The sequence below is a fragment of the Callospermophilus lateralis genome, unplaced genomic scaffold (assembly GCF_048772815.1).
Source record: "Callospermophilus lateralis isolate mCalLat2 unplaced genomic scaffold, mCalLat2.hap1 Scaffold_63, whole genome shotgun sequence".
Taxonomy (NCBI): domain Eukaryota; kingdom Metazoa; phylum Chordata; class Mammalia; order Rodentia; family Sciuridae; genus Callospermophilus; species Callospermophilus lateralis.
In genome coordinates this window covers 2,540,423-2,564,320 of record NW_027514713.1, presented here as the reverse complement: position 1 = coordinate 2,564,320, position 23,898 = coordinate 2,540,423, and the positions used below count along the sequence as shown (strand labels likewise).

Genomic DNA, 23,898 nt, shown 5'->3' with positions numbered 1-23,898 from the left:
GCAAGCTCAGGATTTCAATCAATGCATTCCAGTAACCCTAAAGTGAGGAACTCTCCATCAGGAAACACACAGAGGTGAGGACAAGGGCCACTCCCCACGGCCCCTTGGGGATTCCTGGTGCACCACAGACACTTACTGATGATACGGTGTGTTGGGTTAGAAACAGATGACACCCAAATGGGAAAGAAAGGGAAATGGAATAGTAAATAGGAACAGAAGAGTCACCGGGCTAATGACAAAGCTTATGTAGTTTCCCTGTAGTATTCTTTACTCATCGTTCTCAGACCTCTCCTCTTTACCACTGCACACCTTGCCAAAACTCGCATACAAAGATCAACAGGACAGTTGCTAAACTTGGCAAGGTGAGGGCCTGAGGTTGCCCCAGTCCCATGCCAGCTTTCCCTCTGCTACCCAGTTCTTGAGTTTCATTTTGAAAGGAGCCTTTCCTTCCCACACTGGGGCAGTGGTTGGTCTACCCTGTTTTGGTAAAATGCACTGTTGGGAGGGATTCGCGTCCTGGAGGATATCCCTAAGCTTCCAGGCACCAGTGGGTTTCCCTCTTGCTCTCTGGGACTGTCCACATTTCCCAGCAGGGAAGCTGGCCTGTCCTCACAGCTGTCTGTCACCAGGCTGGGGGTGCATGTTTGTTGACTCTAAACTAGTCTCCGTGTGAGAGTCACTTCCCTATGTACATAGAAACCTTTGTCCTTTATTGACAGAAGGCCTAGAGATGGGTCCCCATGTGACCAGGGTTCCTGAGACCTGGCAGTCCACTGTGTTCAGTCCGCCTCTGTGGATGGCTCTGAAATGGGAACGAGCAAGTGGCTGAGGTGCAACATGGGGTGGTTATTTAGTCCTTAGGGTTTCCTGGACCCACTGAAGAAATTGCTGCTCCTGTGCCTGGTGTCTTATTTCCTTTTGTTATTTGTTTCTTCTAGTAGCCCTAAGTCAAAGCAGGAGGTGATGGTCCATCCCCCTACAGTGATGTCCCCATCTGGAAACCCCCAGCTGGATTCCAAATTCTCCAATCAGGGTAAACAGGGGGGCTCAGCCAGCCAATCCCAGCCATCCCCCTGTGACTCCAAGAGTGGGGGCCATACCCCTAAAGCACTCCCTGGCCCAGGTGGGAGCATGGGGCTGAAGAATGGGGCTGGAAATGGTGCCAAGGGCAAGGGGAAAAGGGAGCGAAGTGTTTCCCCCGACTCCTTTGATCAGAGAGATCCTGGGACTCCAAACGATGACTCTGACATGAAAGGTATGTCTGTAAGATCCCTGAGACTCAGAGGGAAGTCGGTGTCCTGAGGGAAAGCCTCTGACATGGGCTGGAGGCCAGAAAGGCCAGCTCGGTCAAGTGGGGAGAACAGGAGTCAGATTCAGGAGTTCTCCCAGGGTGTAATGGAACTGTTCCTTCTCACTTTTCTACTCACTGGAGCCTAGTCTGGAACCACCTTGTTGAGTGCTGCCCGGGGGGATGCACATAGTTTGACAGGGTACCTCACAGGGCTGGCCACATTTTTATGCATGTCTTTGGCCTCTGTGCTGATTCTCCTTCAGTTTCCAGTCAGTAGCTCCAGCCTCTCTGCAAGTGGCATCCCCTCCTGTTCTCCATCCGAGTAGTCCCCCTGGGCTTGGGTTTGTGCTCTCTGGTTGCCACTTTGCTAGGCTTGCAGACACAAGGGGAAGCCTTGGTGGCCCTGACAGTACTCTAGACTTGTCACAGCTGATTTCACTGTGGCAGGAATGAGGGACTACCAGATGTGGTAGAGATTTGGCAGGTACCAAAGTGGAGTCAGCCAGAAAGGGGTATGATATGTGATTTTAGGTTTTTTTCCTCCTAGTGTAAGAACAAAAATCTAACTGTAGGCCAGAATGTGAAGTTAGTTTTCAAGAACTGGAACCCATAAGAAAAATGGAAAACCTTGCCAGGTGCAGCAAAAGCTGGCCTCATGGTTATCCCAGCTATCCTGGAGCCTGAGGCAGGAGGATCATCAGTTCAAGGCCAGCCTGGGCCATTTAGTGATGTGTAATGGAACTGTTCCTTCTCACTTTTCTACTCACTGGAGCCTAGTCTGGAACCACCTTGTTGAGTGCTGCCCGGGGGGATGCACATAGTTTGACAGGATACCTCACAGGGCTGCCCACATTTTTATGCATGTCTTTGGCCTGGAGACTCAAAATGAAAAATAAAAGGCCTGGGGTTTTAGTTCAGGGTAGAGCGTTTGCCTAGCATTCAGAGGCCCTAGGTTCAAGTCCCAATATTGTGAGAAAAAAAAAGAAAACGTGGGTGATTGTTCCCCCTTTCTTTCCTCCCTACCTCTATTCCTTTCTTTTCTTTTCTTTCCTTTCCTTCCTTCCTCAGGTGTTGGAAGGCCTCCTTAAGTTTTGGAGGCCTACTATGAGGGCCAGCACTATGCAGATGCTAGGGGTACCATGGTCAATAAGATAGACGCAGTAGCCATCCTTAAGGATTTGAGTGTATCTAGAAGCTGATCGTTAAATAAACAATGAAATTTCATGAATGCTGAAGTAAAAGAAGTTAGGGGACTATGAGTTCCATTAGCTGGGGCATCTAGGCAAGTCCAAGAAGTTTGAAAACTGTTACCAGGAGGGAGGGACAGTTATACTGATATCTGAAGGATGTATTCTATTTACAGAAATGAGGAGGGAGGGTGCTTTGTAATGAGTCATGTAGGGAGAAGAGTGTTTGAAATTTTATAAGCAGAAAGAAGGTTTCCTCTTAACAAGATAATTTCTTCTTGAAATTCTCAAGGTAGGTTTGTGTTGTGATGCTGTAAATGCTGGCAGAAAAAAAAAGAGTCTCAGTCTTTCCATGATAATGAGTCTTTTATTCTTTTAGAATGTAATTCTGCTGACCATATAAAGTCCCAGGATTCCCAGCACACACCACACTCCATGACCCCATCAACTGCCACAGTCCCCAGGTGTTCCACCCCTTCCCATGGCCAAGCTACTGCCCCAGAGCCCACACCTGCTCAGAAGACTCCAGCCAAAGTGGTGTATGTGTTTTCTACTGAGATGGCCAATAAGTAAGTAGATGGCACTGTCTTGCTGTTAAACGTCACTTATGTGTGTGGGGAGAGGGGACCTTAATTCTTATTCCCCTTCCCCTTGCAGATTGATTTTTTCCCTCTTGTATCATGTAAAGTTGACAGTACAAAAAGAGATAAAATAAAATGTAAATCCTTCCCCATCTTACTCCCCAGAGGCAACCACTGATAATACTTCCTTGACTTTTCTTTCAGAATTTTTTTGTGCTAATACAAATATACACATCTACCTTTTTTAAACATAGAAGAGTGATTGTATAATAAACACTTTTTCTACAATTTGCTTATTATTATTTTTAAATGCCCCAAGTAGTAAATATCTATAGTCGAATAATTAAAATTAAAAAAAAAACACTAAAAAGAAAAACCTCTGGAATTTAAACATAACTACCATGAACGTCTTGCTATATATGTTCTGAGTGAATGGCTGAATCGATTTTTATTCATTTATTCGTCAAAAATACCCTGTGTGCACTTTTTTTTCTTTTCTTTTTCACTTAAGATAAAAAGTGAATCTTAACAAACTTAAACTTTCCCTATCCCTGGGTGTTTTTGAGATTTTAGTGTTCACACTTCTCAGTTTGGGATTTTGAACTAGGATCTTCTATAAAATACCTTAATAGTAGGTTCATTAAGAAGAAGAAAGTTTGGGGTTTTGTTTTTTGTTTTTTTTTGGTGCCTCTTTTGGGGTACATTCATGGCTGTCTTTTAGTTTCAGGTGTTTGATGATAATAAAATGTTTCCCTTAGTTTCTTCTTCTGTTCTTAAATTTATTTTTTAGTCGTTGATTTACTTACTTACATATGGTGCTGAGACTTGAGCCCAGAGCCTCACACATGGCAGGCTGCGCTCCACCACTGAGCCACCCCCGGCCCCTTGGTTTCTTCTTATCCAATATCTCTGGTGGTTCTTGGTGCTTCTCCTTCCACTCCCTTAGAGGTCCAGCGTGGGGTCCAGTTGGGGTCACAGTGAGAGAGACAGAGTCATGGCCTAGCATGTTTTCCATTTTGTCTCTGCAGAGCTGCCGAAGCCGTGTTGAAGGGCCAGGTTGAGACCATCGTCTCTTTCCACATCCAGAACATCTCCAGCAGCAAGGCGGACAGAAGCACAGCCCCTCTGGTATGTGGTTGAGAAGTGGGTCCACAGTGACTGCCCAGGATCGGGTGGTGATTGACAAGGAGCTGTATTCTGGATATCTAGTGTGACCCTGGTATTGTGGGACCTTAGGCATGTCACACTGTGCCTTTCTATCAGATGCTGGTAAACTGATGACGAGTGAGGGGAAGAAGGTGCTAAACAAAAGAGGAGTTACACAGATATCTCAGGGTCACCATCTCTAGGAAAACCTAAATTCAACCTATATGTAGAGCAGATTTTTTAAAAAATAACATTCTTGAATTAGTTGAAGAAAAAATATGCAGTGTTTATTTTAATGCATATGGTTGATTAAATTGAACCAAACGACATTTCTGGTGTCTGGCACTGTCCAGGCATTGCACCAGATGCTGTGGGGAGTGCTAAGAAGCTCAAGATACAGTCCCTGTGTTCAGAGAGCATGAACTCTAATACTGGTATGAGTCTTAATCATGGGAAAGTTAAATGACAGTAAGCAAAGTTATAATTCCAGATAAAATCGGTGCCATCTTGTCTACTTTGTGTATCAAAGAAATCTCCATCTCTGTGGACATAGCAGAGCTTGAGCTTTCCTCAACTGAGGGATTTTATATTTCCCAGGTTATCTGCACTACTCAGATGGAGAGTGAATATCGTTATATTTAAAATGCTTGTTGTCTGGGGGACCACTGGGTACCTTGCAACCCAGTCGAGCTTTATTGACTTAATGGTAGTTCTTAATACAGTTGTCACCTCCACCTTCTCTGGTGCTAAAATGTAATCAGAATTGGAGTTAAGGAGGGAATTAGTAATGATCCATTGCTCCAAATCTGAAACGAAAGGGGTAGTGAGAAACAGTTTCCTTGACTGTAATTGCTTTATTAAAACTGACCCCACCTCTAACCTGGCCAACCAAACCAAACCTGAAACGGCATGACAAGGAAAATTCGGGTGACCTCCATGCTTCGGTTGAGGAGTTGCAAAAGTGGAATTGTGCAGAGTCAAACAGATTGAGCTGATTTTACCCATACAAATCTATCTACAGAAAAATGTGCATCAGTACTTCCAAATGAAACATTTGTGTATATATTTTTTTACAGAGTATAAATACTCAAAGATGTTTTTGCTTATATGAAATATAAATTCTTCATATACGTAGATACACGTAATAATTCATGTGCAGATTTACCCAAAGGTAAACATTCCAGAGAGTAAGTGGGGAGGTAAGTTAAGAGCCTTGTGGGTTTAGGAATACAGAATGGATTAAATGAACAAGTAGGAACAAATGAACACCAGAAAGGGATTAGGAGGGTCACTGACGGCTGGTGAAAAATAACTGAGAAAGTTTGTAGACTAGGCCCTTCTTAACCCTCTGAAGTCTCAGCTGTGCTAAAGTTGAGACCTAGAACATGTACATCCTTCTTCCAGACAGTCGTAGTGTCTGTGTCACCAATTGTAGGTAAGGGAGCTTTTATCCAGGACTCAGTTTAGCAGTAGTACTTAATAAGTTAAAAAGGGCAGCCTGCTGTCCATTGGAAGGAACAGATCAAGGGACACCGCGAGCTAGATCACCTCAGACTTGTGTGCAAACGCTTCCTTCCTGCAGATTATCCTACTACAGTTAATGTACAAATTCTTATCAGATATGGAATCAGTGATCACAAACTAAAAACAGAAACCATAGATGTGAGGCCCCTGGAAACTCAAGGAGGGGAACACTTCAGTCATCACCCTACCGGAGGGGATGTGACATGGAGTGGCCTCCCGCTGTATCCAGCTGGCAGAGCACAGAGCTACAAGTGAAGCATCAGACCTTTTGATTGATGACGATAAGTCTGCATACCCTATTGTACTTCCAGGAAAAAGAAAAAGGTGTTAGGTGTAGCCTCCCACATACCAAGGAACTAATCTTTTCCCTGAATCAAAAACACATAGTAGACATGTGATATCAAACCTGTTCCTCGAAATAGACACTCAGATGTATTCTCTTTGGCAGAGTGGCTCTCCCCTGGCATGCTTATACAGTTATTGGAACCCGATCTTCAAGAAGGGAAAGAGGATGACATTGAACAGTAAGGTTTAAAAAAAAATCGAAACATCTCTATGTCCAAAGAAGGGTTGTACGTAAATAATTTCAGAATCAAGTGTCAGTATAGAGTTATGTCACTGGGACAAATCCTTTATAACATATCTTGCTCTTTTAATTGCCCCTCCGTTCAGTTTACCAATGATCTAAACAATCTCATTTATCTTCAGAATACACAGATATCTGCCCTTCGCAATGATCCGAAATCTCTCCCACAACAACCCCCAGATCCAGCCAACCAGGACCAGAATTCTTCCCAGAACACCAGACTGCAGCCAACTCCACCCATTCCGGCACCAGCACCCAAGCCTGTGGCACCCCCACGTCCCCTGGACCACGACAGTCCTGGGGTGGAGAATAAACGGATTGCTCCTGTAGGCAGTCCTGCCAGCTCCACTCCGTTGCCTCCGGACGGCACTGGGCCAAACTCAACGCCCAACAATCGAGCAGTGACCCCTGTCTCCCAGGGGAGCAGTAGCTCTTCGGCAGATCCCAAAGCCCCTCCACCCCCATCAGTGTCCAGTGGCGAGCCCCCCACACTGGGAGAAAACCCTGACGGCCTGTCTCAGGAGCAGCTGGAGCACCGTGAGCGCTCCTTGCAGACCCTCAGAGACATCCAGCATATGCTCTTCCCTGATGAGAAAGAATTCTCAGGACAGAGTGGGGGGCCCCAGCAGAATCCTGGGGTATTAGATGGACCTCAGAAAAAAACAGAAGGGCCAATCCAGGCCATGATAGCTCAGTCCCAAAGCCTGGGTAAGTGTCCTGGGCCCTGGACAGATGTGGGAGCTCCCTTTGGCCCTCAAGGACATAGAGATGTGCCCTTTTCTCCAGATGAAATGGTTCCACCTTCTATGAACTCCCAGTCTGGGCCTATCGGACCTGACCACCTGGAGCACATGACCCCTGAGCAGATGGCGTGGCTGAAGCTGCAGCAGGAGTTCTACGAGGAGAAGAGGAGGAAGCAGGAGCAAGTGGTGGTGCAGCAGTGCTCCCTGCAGGACATGCTGGTCCACCCACACGGGCTGAGGGCTGTGGGCCAAGGGCCGCCCCCTCCCTACCAGGTGACTCCTGGTGAAGGCTGGGCACCCGGGGCTGCAGAGACGTTCTCTGATGGAATCAGCATTTCACATTCTCTGCCCCCCAGGGCATGGCTCCCCATTCCAACATGCCAGGGAGCCAGATGCGCCTCCTGGGATTTGCAGGAATGATAAACTCTGAAATGGAAGGGCCAAATGTGCCCAACCCTGCGTCTAAACCAGGCCTCTCTGGAGTCAGTTGGCCAGACGATGTGCCAAAAATCCCAGATGGTCGAAACTTCCCTCCCGGCCAAGGTGTCTTCAGTGGTCCTGGCCAAGGGGAGCACTTCCCAAACCCCCAAGGATTGTCTGAAGAGATGTTTCAGCAGCAGCTGGCAGAGAAGCAGCTGGGTCTCCCCCCAGGGATGGGCATGGAAGGCATCAGGCCCAGCATGGAAGTGAACAGGGTGATCCCAAGCTCCCAGCGCCACATGGAGCCCGGGAACAATCCCATCTTCCCACGGATACCAGTCGAGGGCCCGCTGAGTCCTTCCAGGGGTGACTTTCCAAAAGGAATGCCTCCACAGATAGGCCCTGGTCGGGAACTTGAGTTTGGGATGGTTCCTGGTGGGATGAAGGGAGATGTGCATCTGAATGTCAGCACGGGGCCCAGCACTCAGATGATACCTCAGAAGATGAGAGAGGCTGGCGCAGGCCCTGAGGAGTGGATGAAGTCCCGCCCAGGCGGCTCAGACATGCTGCCTGCCCAGCAGAAGATGGTTCCCCTGCCATTTGGTGAGCACCCTCAGCAGGAGTATGGCATGAGCCCCAGGCCATTCCTTCCCATGTCTCAGGGTCCAGGCAGCGGCAGTGGCTTGCAGAATCTCAGAGAATCAATTGGGCCCAACCAAAGGACTCACAGCCGGCTCAGTCATATGCCACCACTACCTCTCAACCCCTCGAGTAACCCCACCAGCCTCAACCCAGCTCCCCCCGTCCAGCGTGGCCTGGGACGCAAGCCCCTGGATATATCTGTGGCAGCCAGCCAGGTGCATTCCCCAGGCATCAACCCTCTGAAGTCTCCCACGATGCACCTAGTCCAGTCCCCAATGCTGGGCTCACCCTCGGGGAACCTCAAGTTCCCCCAGACTCCGTCACAGCTGGCAGGCATGCTGGCAGGCCCAGCTGCTGCTGCTTCCATTAAGTGCCCCCCTGTTTTTGGGTCTGCTGCTGCTTCGCCTGTTCACCTCAAGTCTCCATCACTTCCTGCCCCATCACCTGGAAGGACCTCCTCTCCCAAACCTCCCCTTCAGAGTCCTGGGATTCCTCCAAACCATAAAGCTCCCTTCACCATGGCCTCCCCAGCCATGCTGGGAAGTGTAGAGTCAGGTCAGTATGTCAGCATCCTCACAGTCGCACTCATACCTGGAGATTGCCAGACCCTGATTTTGCTTAAGAAAATTGGTGTCTTTGAGTGTAACCAGAGGAAGTGGCCTTTGCCAAAACTCGTGGCAAGGTGCATCATTCTGAGTACTGCGTTAGGCGTTTTCACAAGTACCCAGCCCTACAAAGTGTCTGTGTGTGGTGGGTACTGTGGAAGGAGGAAGGGAGTGGGACGCTGTGTGTCAGTTGTCACAGTGACTTACCTTAGCACAGTGAACAAGGCTGGTGAGATAGAACATCCTAACTGTGGGGAAATGTGACTTCCTCAAATCCTGGGCCCACCCACTTCAAGGGGCTATGACTGAGTCTTGTCCCACACATAGAGGGAAGCTATTCTAAGACTTGTTTGGTTCTTGTAACTAGTTGCCCACAGAAAACTCCATTTTCTAAGATCAGCTGCAGTTTGTTCATATTTTCTTCTTGGGAGAGACCCTCACTGATGATAGTAGCTTTGTGGGTGGAACCAGAGCTCTGAGGTGTGTACTAGTTTTGGTACAGTCTCCACCTGAGAAAACTAGAACCAGAACAAGATGGGAGGCCTGTCCTGCCAAGCCAAGGGTCTTCCTCTGGGGTAAGCGGGTCATTAAAACAGTGGAATAGCTAGCTGCTTCGGACCTTCTTAGGTCAAGCATCATGGCCATTGTTTTAGTTAGCTTTTTTGCTGCTGTGACTAAAAGATCTGACCACAACAACTTTAGGAGGGAAAGTTTATTTGAGGGCTCATGGTTTCAGAGGTCTCTGTCCATAGAAGGCTGGCTCCATTCCTAGGGACTCAAGGTGAGGCAGAACATCATGGCAGAAGAGTGTGGCAGACAGTAGCAGAGAGAGAGAGAGAGAGAGAGAGAGAGAGAGAGAGACTGCCCACTCCAGATAAAAAATACATACCCCATAGCCACTTCCTCACAAACCACTTCCTCCAGCCACAGCCCACCGGCCTCCAGCTACTACTCAGTTGGTCCCAGCAGGGATTAATTCATTGATTAGGTTAAGGCTGTGACCCAACTGTTTCTCCAAACCTCCTTGCATTGTCTTACATGTGAGCTTCTAACCCGTAGCAGTCATGGAAATGAAGAGTTTGTGTAGGGTGATATGGCTGGTCCTGGGGTTGGGCACTAGTCTGGCTTCATGGGGTTCTAATACCTGGATCAAGTTCTAAATTGTGACTGGAAGGGAAAGAGTTCTATTTATATTTCACATTCTTTTCAATGAAATGGTTGTTTGTAATCTCATTTTTCTAATGTATTCCTGCTGTGTTTTGTCTTCACATCTGCTGATCTGTCATCTCCATATCACGCCACAGTTTCCTTCTGCACACACAGAGAGCTTGACCAGAAGATTGATGACTCGTGTCCTTGGTCTAATAACACTGTCCTGCTCATCTGTCTCCTTCCTGGCCTTGCCAGTTCATTATCATAGGGCCCAGTAGCTCTCAGAACCAGTGGACTCCCTGCCCATCTTTGTTTTGTTTTGCTTTGTTCTCCTAGGTGGCCCTCCACCGCCTACAGCCAGCCAGCCAGCCTGCCTCTGTGAATATCCCTGGAAGTCTTCCCTCGAGCACACCTTACACTATGCCTCCAGAGCCAACCCTCTCCCAGAACCCTCTCTGGATTATGATGTCTTGAATGTCCAAGTTCGCAATGCCCAGTTCGACCCCATTGTACCATGATGCCATCAAGACTGTGGCCAGCTCTGATGACGACTCCCCTCCAGCCCGTTCTCCCAACCTGCCGTCAATGAATAACATGCCAGGTAAGAAGCCAAAAAGACGGGTGTGGAGCTGGTGCTGACCAGGGAGAGACTTCCTGAATTGTTTTCTTAGAGACAGGTGGACATTGAACAGTTAGCCATGTGCCATCAGAGTCAGTCTCAGTGGAGTGGAGGTGCCTGACTAGAGGAGGATGGCCTTCTTCATCAGCTCCTCTGAGGCTGTGAGAGGGCTTCCCTGCTCTGTGTACCTGGCGGGTTCTGGACTTTTTCCTTTGGGGTCATCCTGCAGTCATGCTGAGGTCATTTCTTTCTCACATGCTGATGGGAATGTTGTTAGCTCTCACGTGGTTTCCTGGAAACGCACCCTCGAGCCACCAGCCACCACAGGGTTCCAGAGAGTGGGAAGCCCCTGTTTCCTAGATGAGTCCTTTCTTAGAACTAGGGCCATAATAAAAGTCTTCCTTTCACTGTTTGCTCTGACTGCCTTCATTCCTTCACCCACTCCCACCTCTGCCCCCACTAATCTCAGAAAAAAGGTGTGATCTTCAGTGGTGAAGGTGATGGCAATCCCAGTTAACCAGGTTAGGCTGCGCTGTGTGAGAGGGACAGACGCCATCCCTGCCGCCCTCAGTGACGGTCCAGAGGGAGGCCAGAAGTTTAGACATCCCAGACACTGGCAGACAGGACACTTCCCCTTTTCCATTAAACGTCATCACTGTCATTGCCTTGACGTGTCTTTTAACCTGGAGTTAAATGGTCTCTTGGGAAGGCAACATAAAATAATGCCAGGTGTCAGTTGGAAAAAAAGACTCGTTTGGGTTCTTTGTTATAATTCCTGACCATTGGACTTGTGGAATCAATAATCCTCCATCTCCACAAAGGGCCGTACTTCAGTCGTTCAGGCAGATTATTTTCTTCCTGTGTTAAATTGTTTCCAGTGAAGGCGACAACACTGTTTGCTTATTAACATAGAATTTTTCCCTTGCTGTCTTCTGCACAGTCATGTCATATGCGTGGGTCAGACGCCCCCCAAGTATGTTTCAGTCTTTGATGGCAGAGATTTTGTTTTCCCACCAGATAACTTTTTTTGTTAATTTGATTTATTAGTTTTTCTGAGTTGCTTTTAATTGAGTTGATTCCTTTGATATCTTTATTTTTCTAGGAATGGGCATTAATACACAGAATCCTCGAATTTCAGGTCCAAACCCCGTGGTTCCGATGCCAACCCTCAGCCCAATGGGAATGACCCAGCCACTTTCTCTCTCCAGTCAGATGCCCTCACCAAATGCTATGGGACCCAACATACCTCCTCATGGGGTCCCAATGGGGCCTGGCTTGATGTCACACAACCCTGTCATGGGGCATGGGTCCCAGGAGCCTCCTATGGTACCTCAAGGACGGATGGGTTTCCCCCAGGGCTTCCCTCCAGTGCAGTCTCCTCTGCAGCAAGTCCCATTCCCTCACAATGGCCCCAGTGGAGGATAAGGCAGTTTTCCAGGAGGGATGGGTTTCCCAGGAGATGGCCCCCTCGGCCGCCCCAGCAACCTGCCGCCAAGTTCAGCAGATGCAGCACTCTGCAAACCTGGAGGCCCAGGGGGTCCCGACTCCTTCACTGTCCTGGGGAACAGCATGCCTTCAGTGTTTACAGACCCAGATCTGCAGGAGGTCATCCGTCCTGGAGCCACCGGGATTCCCGAGTTTGATCTGTCCCACATTATTCCATCTGAGAAACCTAGCCAGACTCTGAAATATTTCCCTCAAGGGGAAGTCCCAGGCCGTAAACAGCCCCAGGGTCCTGGACCTGGTTTTTCACACATGCAGGGGATGATGGGTGACCAAGCCCCCAGAATGGGACTAGCATTACCTGGCATGGGAGGTCCAGGGCCAGTAGGAACTCCGGACATCCCTCTTGGTACGGCTCCATCCTTGCCAGGCCACAACCCAGTGAGACCACCAGCCTTTCTCCAGCAAGGCATGATGGGACCTCACCATCAGATGATGTCACCAGCACAATCTACATTTCCCGGCCAGCCCACCCTGATGAGCAATCCAGCTGCTGCCGTGGGCATGATTCCTGGCAAGGATCGGGGGCCTGCTGGGCTGTACACACACCCCAGGCCTGTGGGCTCCCCAGGAATGATGATGTCCATGCAGGGCATGATGGGACCCCAACAGAACATCATGATCCCCCCCCAGATGAGGCCCTGGGGCATGGCTGCTGACGTGGGCATGGGTGGATTCAGCCAAGGACCTGGCAACCCAGGAAACATGATGTTTTAAGCTGCTAAGATTGGATGTGCCGATGCTTGTCAAGATGGGATTCCAGGTCCTGAGCACTGCTTGGAGGGAGCGCCAGGAGTGCTTACTGTTGGTCATGCAATAGGGGGACAGAGACCTGAGGGCTGCTTTGGGGGAGGGGAACTCGAGAATGTATGGATCTGTCTGAAAACAAATTCTTCATTTAATCAACAGGTGTGTTTTTTTTAAGATTTATTTTTTAAAAATTATTTTTGTGGACTTGGGTATCCCATGGTGGCACCTACTTTTGGGAATCTGTAGCTGTGCTTTGGGAATCGCCATCGGTCACATGTTGCACCGTTCTCTGTATGTTTACGTCCTTTGGACTGGCTTCTCCCAGGATTCTTCTATGTTTTTTTTTGTTTTTGTTTTTGTTTTTTAAATTTGGGCTTTATTTTTTTGTGTGTACTGTACTATATTGTAAAAGGGATTTTAGCAGAGACGTTAGTCTTTGGGGCAAGAGGAGAACAGGAATGCTGGGCTGTTTATTTTAGGTGGAGAATCCATCTTCAGACTTTGGACTATTTTCTCTCAACTCCAGTGTATAGAAAAACCAAACTATGACCTCAGAGCAGAGTATTAATGAAAAGCACAAAAAAGGAACTAAGTTCAGCGAGGGGTGGGGGGAGGGGGGAAATTTTTCTTTTTAAAAATAATGAAGCTTAGGACATTTGTTTCAGTTGAGTGCTCGTCAGCACTGTCTGTCTCTCTCAGTACACAAACCCACCATCAGGTCTTCTCTGTTTCCCCCACGCTTCCCGTCTTAGCTAAGTGTGTTCTCCTCCCTCGGGCCCCCCTGGTGACCCTTGGCCCCCTCCTCTCCCCTCCCCTGTGGCAGCTGCAATAGTTCTGCTGGGGACTGCTCCAGAGAAGCCCTGTTCCTGCCGAGTGTCCTCCTGGCCCTGCAGGGGAGCTCTGTCTTGGGAGGGCCCTTGGCCTTCTCCCTGGGCCTTTCCACCCCCAGCCCACTCCCCCTGCCCACCTCATTTTCTGTTCTCTTTTTATTAGGAATTCCCAAGTGAATTTTATTAATGTGGGAGTGGAACAGATGCTAAAAGCTATCAAGGATTTTGTTTTTGTTTTAGATTTTGTGGTTCCTTCCCCTTCCTCCCCTCCCATGCGTAAAACGTTCTGTGTGACCTCCATTAAATTTGATACAAAACCACTCGCCAGAGCTGTGGTGTCAGAAAAATAAACTATATTGTTTCTTACAAAACGGAACTGCCTTTCTGCTCACTTGGGTCCTGTGTGTTTTGTGTTGGTGTACTGGTTGCCACGTGCCCAGCAGCGGAGAATCCATGTGTTAGAGTTGGTCACTGGGGCGACTTGGGAAAGTCTCAAGAGTGCCTTCTCGGATGAAGCCTGTTCCTTGCTACGGAGGAGTCGTTACTCAGGAAGTTCATCCTGTACTGTCTCAGCCCCAAAGTCCTGGTTATGAGCAGAAGAGCAATCCTAGTCCCCTTGCTGACCTTGACCTCTCGGGCGGTTGACCATCCTATTTATTAGGAGTTTTTGGTGACAGTTTAATGGTATAAAATAATTAAGAAGGCAAAGATATGTTCAGCCATTTGAACAAGCTGAGAGGTGTCCCTGCCTCCTGCCAAGATAAAACTGTACTACACCTGCAGATCCTGGGTTCTCAGCCCGTGGATTTCTGTGTCCATCCTCCTGACCCCCGTCCCCACCGTCGGCTTCCTGTCACCCCTGCTGGCCCTGCAGTCTGCACACTGGACGTGCCTGCAGCATCTCAGGGTCTCTGTGTCGTGTTTCTGGACAGTTGACTTTATTCTGGCCTGCGCATTTCTTTGGTCATAGGATTTTTATCCCGATGAGTGGGCGTCTGTGTGCATGTTTGTTTCTAGGTGAGAGAATCTAAGCAAGGAGCAGCAGGTGCAGCATCATTTGCTGACAAACTCATACAATTGGGCTCTGCTGGCGTTTCACGGTCTGAGTTTGGTCTGTGAATGTTGCTCTTTCCGACAAGTGCGTTTAAGAGCCATTTTCTCTCACCTTCAGCAGTTTTCCAGCCTGAGCAACACAAGAGCCCCAGACAGCAAACATGTGGAGGTAAGTGTCAGAGCGCCTACTCTCCCAGTCACCTCCATGTGTTGTCCTGCTGATTTTTGAGGGGCCCTATGAAGGAGGTGGTTATGATTTCTTCTGCACTTGAGAAAATTGAGCTTAGGAGTTTAAGAAACCCAACTCAATCAGATCTATTCTGTTTGTATTGGGTGGTGTGACTTTTTATGTTCTAGAGAAATTAGGATAGTAAGAGGTTTTCATTTTGCAAATTCAGCTATCTCGCTAGGTTTCTTGCTAGGTTTCTTTCTTAGAGGACAGGGTAACAGCCAAGCATGTGGAGCATGAGATGAGAGCCTTGAGGAAGGCTGGGGACTGGCATTTGTCCATGGGCTCGTTTCTTAGCTGCGCTCCTTGCACATAACCATGGAATAGTGTCACAGTCACTGGTGGTGTGTTGTCCCCTTGCTCCTGCCAGGCAGTGGGGAGCCAAGTCAGGAAAGGGTTGCAGAGCAGGTACCACCTTGGAGGGCAGGCAAGAGGTGGGCAGCCTCTGAGGAGGCAGTTACAGTTGGCTCAGGGAGTGCTGCCCCCTTCTGGAGAATTGCTGCAGTACAAATCAAGTTTCCCATTTCCAACTAGTTAAGACTTTTAAACACGTCAAATCTTTCATTTATTTACTCTATCAACATATGCCAACATTTCATCATGATGTGTCTGATAAGCCAAGTTTATTTGGAGCTATTACAACTTTTTGTACTTATTATGAAATAAAATCAAATTTTGAGAGACTTCATGTGATTGCATAGGGAACTAATGATGCAAGATTTTTTTTTTACAAAAAATCAATAAGTGATAAAAATTTCTCATCCATATACAATCCTGTGAAGGCTCGGCCAGTCTTCTCTTACCCGTTCTCCCTGAGTTTGGGATTGGATGGAGGAAATGCAGTCAGTCATGGCCTGCTGCTTCAACTCACGGGTAAGTGGTGGGGCATGGGTCATGACATTATTTCTTAAGAGCATTTTTACTAACACAATCTGAAATAAAGTAATTCTGCAGTTGTAAATGAACACATACTGTAGTGATCTTATGAAGGATGTGGCATGAGAAAATAAAATTCATTCATTTTGTGGTGCTGGGGATCAAATCCAAGGCCCCACACTTGCTAGGCAAGCTCTCTGCTACATTCTCGACCCCCCAATAAAATTTAAGTCACTCTTCAAAAAATTGATCCAACCTCTTTCCCAGTTTTCCTACTCTCTCACAACTTCTCAGTATTGTGATTGCTGTTCAGCTGCATCACTGGGGCTGTTAGACCCCAACTGGTTTATTGACCTGCTGTCACTGTTTGGAATTCTTAACTTCTTGATATTGTGCCGTACATTTCCATTTTTTGGTACTGGGATTGGAAGAGCACTCTACTACTGACCAACGGCTCCAGCCCTTTTATTTTGAGATGGGGTCTTGCTAAGTTGCTAAAGCTAGCCTCAAACTTGTGCTTCTCCTGCCTCAGTCTCCTAGGTAGCTGGGGTCACAGGTGGGCACCACGTGCCTGGCACTGCATTTATTCTTACTTTCTGCTTAACCAGCAGCTGGGAGCACCCCAGCTAGACAGTCGTGTTCCAATTAAACTGTGTACCCCTTTGTCGTTTCCTTTTCTTTCTCTGAGCACTTTCAAAGTCGTGAAAGGAGAAGGAAATCGTCTTTAATCTAAGGACACATGTATTCAACAAAACTGGTAGAGGAGCCACTGTATGTAAGAACTGGGCTAAGGCTGGGATGAAACAGTCGATGTTTGATCAACCACTAACAGACAGGTCCCCACTGGTGTGAAAGTGCTGACCCTGGTCCAGCAGGCCAACAGGCCGTCTCCATAGAGCCTCAAGCCAAGGGGATGTTGTGTGACTCTTGAAGGAGGGAGTTTCCTGTTGGTGAAGGAAAGGGAAACAGCAGGGTGGTCTCTTTAAGGGGGCAGAGTACACCATGAGCCCAGAGGAAGGGGCGGTCCTGAAACCCTGGAGCGGCCCACTTCAAGGTTCTGAGCAAGAAGGCTTAGGGTGTCACTTAGTGGTAGCGGTCGGGCTTAGCATGTGTGAGGCCCTGAATTTGATCTCTGAACCACAAAATTTGTAAATCAGTTTTAAGCAACGGAATGAAGTGATCCGATTTTTTTTTTTTTAGTTGTAGTTGGACACAGCACCTTTATTTTATTTATTTTTATGAGGTGCTGAGGATCAAACCCAGGGCCTTGCACATGCTAGGCAAGCGCTCTACCATAGAGCTGAAGCCCCAGCTCAATCAGATTATTTTTCATAAAATTTACAAACTGGAATGTGTGGAAGACAGCTGGGGGCTGGGGGAGGGAACCACAGGAAGATCACTAGTAAAACTTGCTTATTTTACAAAATCCTTAAACTCAAGACTCATCCCTTTTGCTTTAAAAAAAGAAAAAAGAAAAAACATCAAATTGCATCACATTTCCCATACTGTTTAGACAATTTGAATCTTAATGCCACTTTCTGTTCTCTAGCTCAGATCTGTAAATTTTTTGGAAGTCACAAACTCTTACAATTAAGAAAAATCATATAATCTTAATTTGGCGGTTAAATTTTTAATAACACATGTAAAGCAAATAGTCTAAAAAGCACAAAAACCATTTTATGGCCAAACATTTCATGGAGGGAGTTAAATAATAATGTTTAAAGGAAAGTATATTATGAGGATTGTAATAAACTTTGTCTCCCCCTCCCTCTCTCCCTCCCTCTCTTGTTTAACCTGGCTTCTTATCTGGGTATGAATCTGTTTTCTGCCTGTAGGTGACCACACTCCAATGTCAGCTCCTGGCTCAGTGCTTAATTGCACTTGGCAACCAACCCTGCTAGAGGAGGAAGGGGAGTGGGCGTGCGATCACACAAAGACGGCAAAGAGAACCTTCACGGGGGTTGTCTCACACATGCTTCCTCACACAAAGTTAAATGATGAATTCATTTATTTCACCAAATTCAAAAGAACTCGGGCTTCCCTTGCAAAATACCCCACTCAGAGTCCAACCAATTTTGAGGGCCCTAGGATTCCAAAGAACTGGTTCAAGAAACCAGTCATAGGAAAGTCAGTCTTTGCTTGCAGCCACAGGTGAGAGGCAGCTGGCCTGGCTTACCTGTGTATTCAGTGTGGTCCTGGGGGGTTGGACTCCTCATACCTTGCAAGAGGTGAAGTCCAAGAATTTAATTTTTTTTTAACATGGGAAGCAGCCCCCAGCGCACAGCTGTGTGCAGGCTGCCATCTTCCTTTCTCCAGTGGCCAGAGCAGGGTAGAAGGCAGAATGGCTCACAAGTCCCAGTGGTGTCTGGCTCCAATTAATTCATGTTAAAGGTGAGTTTCAGTTTCAAGATTTTATGTATTTGTTTACTATAGAAAAGGTCTTTCTGTAAAATCTTCTGGGACCATGTGTCTACTTCTGATCTTCACCAAGCTTCCAGGGCTTTCATTTCCTCACTTCCCATTTAGGGACTCCGCAGCCACCCTGTGAGGACCTCTCCTGAAGACTCTGCCTGTCCCCAGGAGTCCGTCTGTGACCTGAGAATGTGCTTCACCTGCTCTGGTTTGGCTGCTCAGTTCTCAGTGTCAAGTGTGATCGGGGGCTGGGCCCGGCACCTTCTAGGACGGGGTCATCACCATTACATTCAGTCAAAATGTATTAGTTACAGGGGATGGAGGACTGCTGTGATTTATTTTGTTCTCCAAATTACAAAGTCTCCTAGTCTTTGAGCTATTAAAAAGTTTCATACACACACAGATTTATTTATACAAGTATATATGAACATTTAATTGAGTAAAATGTGAAAATAATTAAATGACAGTTTTGAAATGTCAACCCACTGCATGGAGTTACACTCCATGTTTGTATAAACATATCAAAATATACTCTACTGTCATGTAAAACAAGAAATAGCAAATAAGATTTTTGTTTTTTAGAAAGTCAGTGCAGTCAGGGCCTCTGAGGCCGCACGCTGGGCAAACCCTTGGAATGTCAGCCGCCCCGTCTTCCTCAGGACCCTACTCTACTGCCCACTCCCACATTAAGCCACTAATTCTGAGGATAAGCCGAATGCTCTTATTCTAACAGAAAAAAGAGGCTTCTGACATTTGTAAGAGGGAAGCCTTTCCTTTTGGTGGCCAAGAAGCAGGCCTTCTACCAACAGCATCCCCACTAGCAGGAAGAGAAAGAGCAAACACAGGCCTGTCCGTCAGAGGGCTGGTCCGAGTCCTGGCTCTGGCACGCACTAGCTCAGCTCAGGCAGGGCTGCCGACTCTCAGCCCCAGCTTCTCACCCACCTGACGGTGAGAAGATGACACTCACGTGTAAAGTGTAACATGATGAAGAAAGTGAGAAATACATTCTTCCATCAGCTTCCACACCTCCCACTAAATCTTTTGAACCTTGGAACACAAGGAAAAAGGGAATGCTGAGACACTCAGCATGTGGTGCTCTATATTCTTTGCAACACAGGGTGGAGGCACCGGGTCACCAGCCCGGATCAGAAGCATAAGGACCTGGGAAGGCCGTAGAGCAGGGGCTCTGTCTCCCAGGCCACGGTGGTGCCAGCAGATGGTGTGAGCAGGCCTGAAGGGCCTCCTTCCCACACACTCGGAGGTCTGACCAAGCATGACTCTGGGCCAGCAGCTGCACAGGCCACTCACCTGTCTTCCCGCTGTAGGACGTACAAGGCCGTGTCCATGGCCCTCTGCTCAACCACCTGGGTGAATCTCTGCAGGGTGGGGCAGCTCGAGAGGCTGTGTACCTGAAAGACCACAGGCAGGACTTCAGATCACAGCTTCTGCCCCCAACCTGGCAGCTGTTCGGCTCCCACCCAGGCTGCAAGGACCTGTCTTCTGGGAAGGGGCTAAATAGCTCAAAACGCCATGACCCCAGGTCCTTCCAAAGCCATGCGCTCCTGGTGGGTTGAAGAGCCAGAATCGAAAAGATTTCCTCCATTTCTGATGGCTCCCAACCACTCCACATTTTTTAAAAATTTTATTTAAGTTAAAAAAAGAATAAAACACCAAGGCAAGGGATTCACAAATTTCCACTTGACTTTCATTTTCCCTAAAATGCTTTCTGAAGATCTGCCATACAAATGCTCTACGCGATCTCTCGCCCATGACCTCAGACCACTGCACCTAAGCACAGGTGCGTTTGTGCCTCTGCGGCATGAGGTCATTTTCACAAGAGAAGGAAGGAGGCTCCTACGCTGCCACAGTGTCCAACTTCTGAATCTAGAGAGATATTTCCCATGTGTGATCTTCTTTATGTATTCATTACACAAAAGAGGTCCTATGGCTAGATTACTTTGAGGAAAACAGACTTAAAGATTAACTGGAAAAAAAGATTAGCTGGAGGCCGGACCGCGGTGGTGCACTCCTATAATCCCAGCGGCTCAGGAGGCTGAGACAGGAGGATCGTGAGTTCAAAGCCAGCCTCAGCAATGGGAGGCACTAAGCAACTCAGTGAAACTGTGTTTCTAAATAAAATATAGAAAATAGGGCTGGGGATGTGGCTTAGTTCAATCCCCGGTAATCCCCCCACCCTGAAAAAACAAAAGATGAACCAGAGTTCTTGTGTGTGTGTGTGTGTTGCTAGGGACTGAACCCAGGACAGCAGGGCCTTGTGCATGAGCGGCAAGCACTCTACCAAAGGAGCTCTACGTCCAGCCCCAGAGTTCTTTACTATGGGCTTCTCAGATTTTTAATATGATGATATGCATATACTCTTCAAAAAATGTAGAATAAATAAGGACCCAAAAGTTTTAGATCCTAGCAGATACTGACTGAATGTAAAATTCACATGTAAAAATTGAGCACCCTGGGCTGGGGTTGTGGCTCAGCGCGTCTAGCATGCGCAGGGATGTGGGTTCAATCTTCAGCCCCACATAAAAATAATTAAATAAAATAAATGTGTTATTAAAAAAAAATTGAGCACCCCTCCCTACCCACAATCCTCCCTAGTCATCACCCACTCGACCCCTACTCTATCAAACACACACACACACACACCCCAGGTATTCTAAACAAATTTCAAGAAACTGATCTAAAGCTGGATATCTGTACTTCTGACTGATCTATAGCTGGATGTCCATACTCCTGACTGATCTAGGGCTGGAAGTCCAAACTCCTAACTGATCTAGTGCTGGATGTCTGTACTCTTAACTGATCTAGAGTTGGATATCTGTACCCCTGAATAATCAAGAGCTGGATGTCTATATTCCTGACTTATCTAGAGCTGGATGTCTATACTCCTAACTGATCTAGGGTTGGATGCCCGTACTCCTGACTGATCTAGGGCTGGACGTCCCGTCTGTACTCCTGACTGATCAAGAGCTGGATGTCCATACTCCTTACTGATCCAGGGTTGGATGTCTATATCCCTGGCTGATCTAGAGCTTGATGTCTATATTCCTGACTGATCTAGAGCTGGATGTCCATACTCCTGACTGATCTAGGGTTGGATGTCTATATTCCTGACTGATCTAGAGCAGGATGTCTGCACTCCTGGCTGATCTAGAGCTTGATGTCTATATTCCTGACGGATCTAGAGCTGGATGTCTGCACTCCTGGCTGACCTAGAGCTGGATGTCTGCACTCCTGGCTGATCCAGAGCAGGATGTCTGCACTCCTGGCTGATCTAGAGCAGGATGTCTGCACTCCTGGCTGATCTAGAGCTGGATGTCTATATTCCAGACTGATCTAGAGCTGGATGTCTGCACTCCTACCTGGGTGAGGAGTCCATGACTATTCCCGTCCCCTCCTCATTGCTCCCTCTCCCTCAGCCCCCACATCCACTCCACCCGTAAGCCTCACCACAGTGGCCTACACACCAGAGGGCCTCCACCCACTTCTCCCCACCTAGTTCCAAGTCAGGAGCCTGTTCATCCAAGTGCCTGCCCCATGGTCACCAAACCCCAAGGTTCAGGGAAAACTGTCATCCCACCTGTTAGCAGCCATATTGTCTAAGAGAATGAAGAAGTCCACTTCGATGCTACTGTTGAGGCCCATCCCTTCCTTCACCTCTTTCAAATCCTCTGAGATCTGTGGCTGCAAAGTAGCAGCCTCCTTCCGGCCTCTGCCAAAGCAATTTTAAAAATATTTTTTACATCATCTTTATGTTGTATAGCAATCAAGAGTTTACTAAATGTGTGTTGCTCAACCTTTTGAGATCTCCTTCAATCCTCACAAATAGCCAGTGGAGCTAGCTGCATTATTCCCATTTTATAGATGAGGAAATTAAGATTCCACGAGGTCAAGTGATTTATAAAAGTTAGCAAGGATCAGGAGTAAAATTAAGGTCAAACTTTCCAAGTCCTACTCTAGATTCCTATCGTGCCCACCACCATGCACAGCCCAGGTCTGTCTGGAGACAGCACTCTCTCTCTCTTCTATGAACACATCTCATATCACTTTGGTGCAGCTCAGAATGGCTGAGGACTAAAAGGGTCATCCGCCCAAACCAACGGACCTGCGTGGCAGCACACCAGCAGGGACAAGGAGGGCAGTCTGTCTTCTTGGGCCAGTACACCTGGATTCGCAGGCTGATGACCGGCTCACTCACTACCTTATCCACCCACTCCAGAGACCGAGTGTAAAGTCCGAATGGGAAAAGGCCTGTTCACGACTGTACACCACCTCCAGACTCCCTGCACCTCCGCTGTGAGCCTGCGGCCACGAGTAAGAGCTCCTGCACTCCCTCGGCAGTGGCAGCAGGAGGCAGCCACAAGGGTGGGTCTGGGCAAAGCCTCAGGGCAGGCAGGTCTGCCAGCCAAGGCGGGGAGGGGCACCCTCCACTAGGCAGTTACCTGATCCTCTGCCTCAGGTTCTGGCAGCTTTGGTAGTTGGGGTACAACACTTCCGAGTCTGCCTCAACAGTGTGGATGACGACAGGTCCTGGGAGGAATGGGGTGCACAGGCAGGAAGAGGCTTCACTGGGTTCTTCCCCAAGCCCCACTTCCTCCTCCTCCTCTTTGTCCACCACAGAGATGGAGCACAAGGTCTCCTTAAGGAGAGCAAAGGCCCCAGCACACACCGGCCCTGCTGAGTGTTCCCACGGCCCGAGCATCGCACAAAGCAGGCAGCAGCCTTGTTCTGCCCAGCACATGCCCTCCTACGGGGCCATGAACAGACCAGAGGGGAATGGACTGCCCCCACCCTGTCCCACCTCAGGCATTCTGAGGAACACCCTTCAAGGTCTAGAGTTGAGTGAAGGTCTGAGTGAAGCATTCTCCTTGATTTTCTTATCCCACACTCCCCTGTCTCATCCCCAACACTCCTTGCCTTCAAGCCCTGCCAGCAACTAAGCATCCTAATGAAGAATGGGCTATCCCTAATTTGATCAGAACTAGGTTATTTTCTTCCCAAAGTTCAATCTCATAGGCCAATATGGCAACTTATCACATAACAATCTGAGAAAGGTGGCCACAAAGCCATAAATCTCCTCAGGCTGGAGTCCTGCACAAAATAAAAGTCAGCCTTCTAGAAGAATTGCTAGGAACCAAAGATCAGACCACAGTGTTCCTATACCTAGCTGCTGCTCAGAGATCACTAGCTCTTTTTCCCTCTGGCAATGCCTGGAGGTATCCTAACACCCTGCCAGAAGCAGCAGAGTCCTGTGGCGGCTCTTTTTTTCCCACAGCCCAGGCCCAAGGGCAAAAGGAACATCTCCCATCAGCAGCAATCTGGAATTCACTGCGGTCAGTCCACACGGCAAGTAGGTGAGCCCGAGTCCCAAGGAGCTCTTTATTCTCCGATTACCGATGACCGGAACCCCAGGTTTTTAAAAGCAGCCATGGTAGCTTTACTAGAACATGAGAATCCAAACACACTTCGTTGGTCTCCACAGAAGGAAACCCCACTGAAGGCCTGTCAGTTAGGTCCTGAGTCCGTAACTAACCCACAGGGCTGCCTTGGGAAGCCACTTTCTTTCTCTAGGGCTCATGTGCAATCCCAGGGGTGGAACCCTATCAGTGATCTCGTGAACCTCGCCCACCACTATGTCCAACAGTAACAGTGCTGATACCTGCAAGGTGGTGGTTCAAAGCCAGAGTCTATCTGCATGTCCCATGCCCCCTCCTTTCCTATAGTCCCTTGACCT

General features: G+C 48.0%; 1 pseudogene across 1 annotated transcript; it reads left to right on the top strand.

Annotated features, from left to right (window-relative positions):
- The first annotated feature begins 21 nt into the window (after window positions 1–21).
- Window positions 22–13,209, top strand: LOC143389533 (B-cell CLL/lymphoma 9 protein-like; annotated as a pseudogene). The gene is made up of 7 exons (XR_013090144.2): window positions 22–74; window positions 939–1,255; window positions 2,858–3,047; window positions 4,088–4,187; window positions 6,438–8,675; window positions 10,214–10,478; window positions 11,599–13,209. The product of XR_013090144.2 is annotated as a B-cell CLL/lymphoma 9 protein-like (transcript).
- The last annotated feature ends 10,689 nt before the right edge of the window (window positions 13,210–23,898 follow it).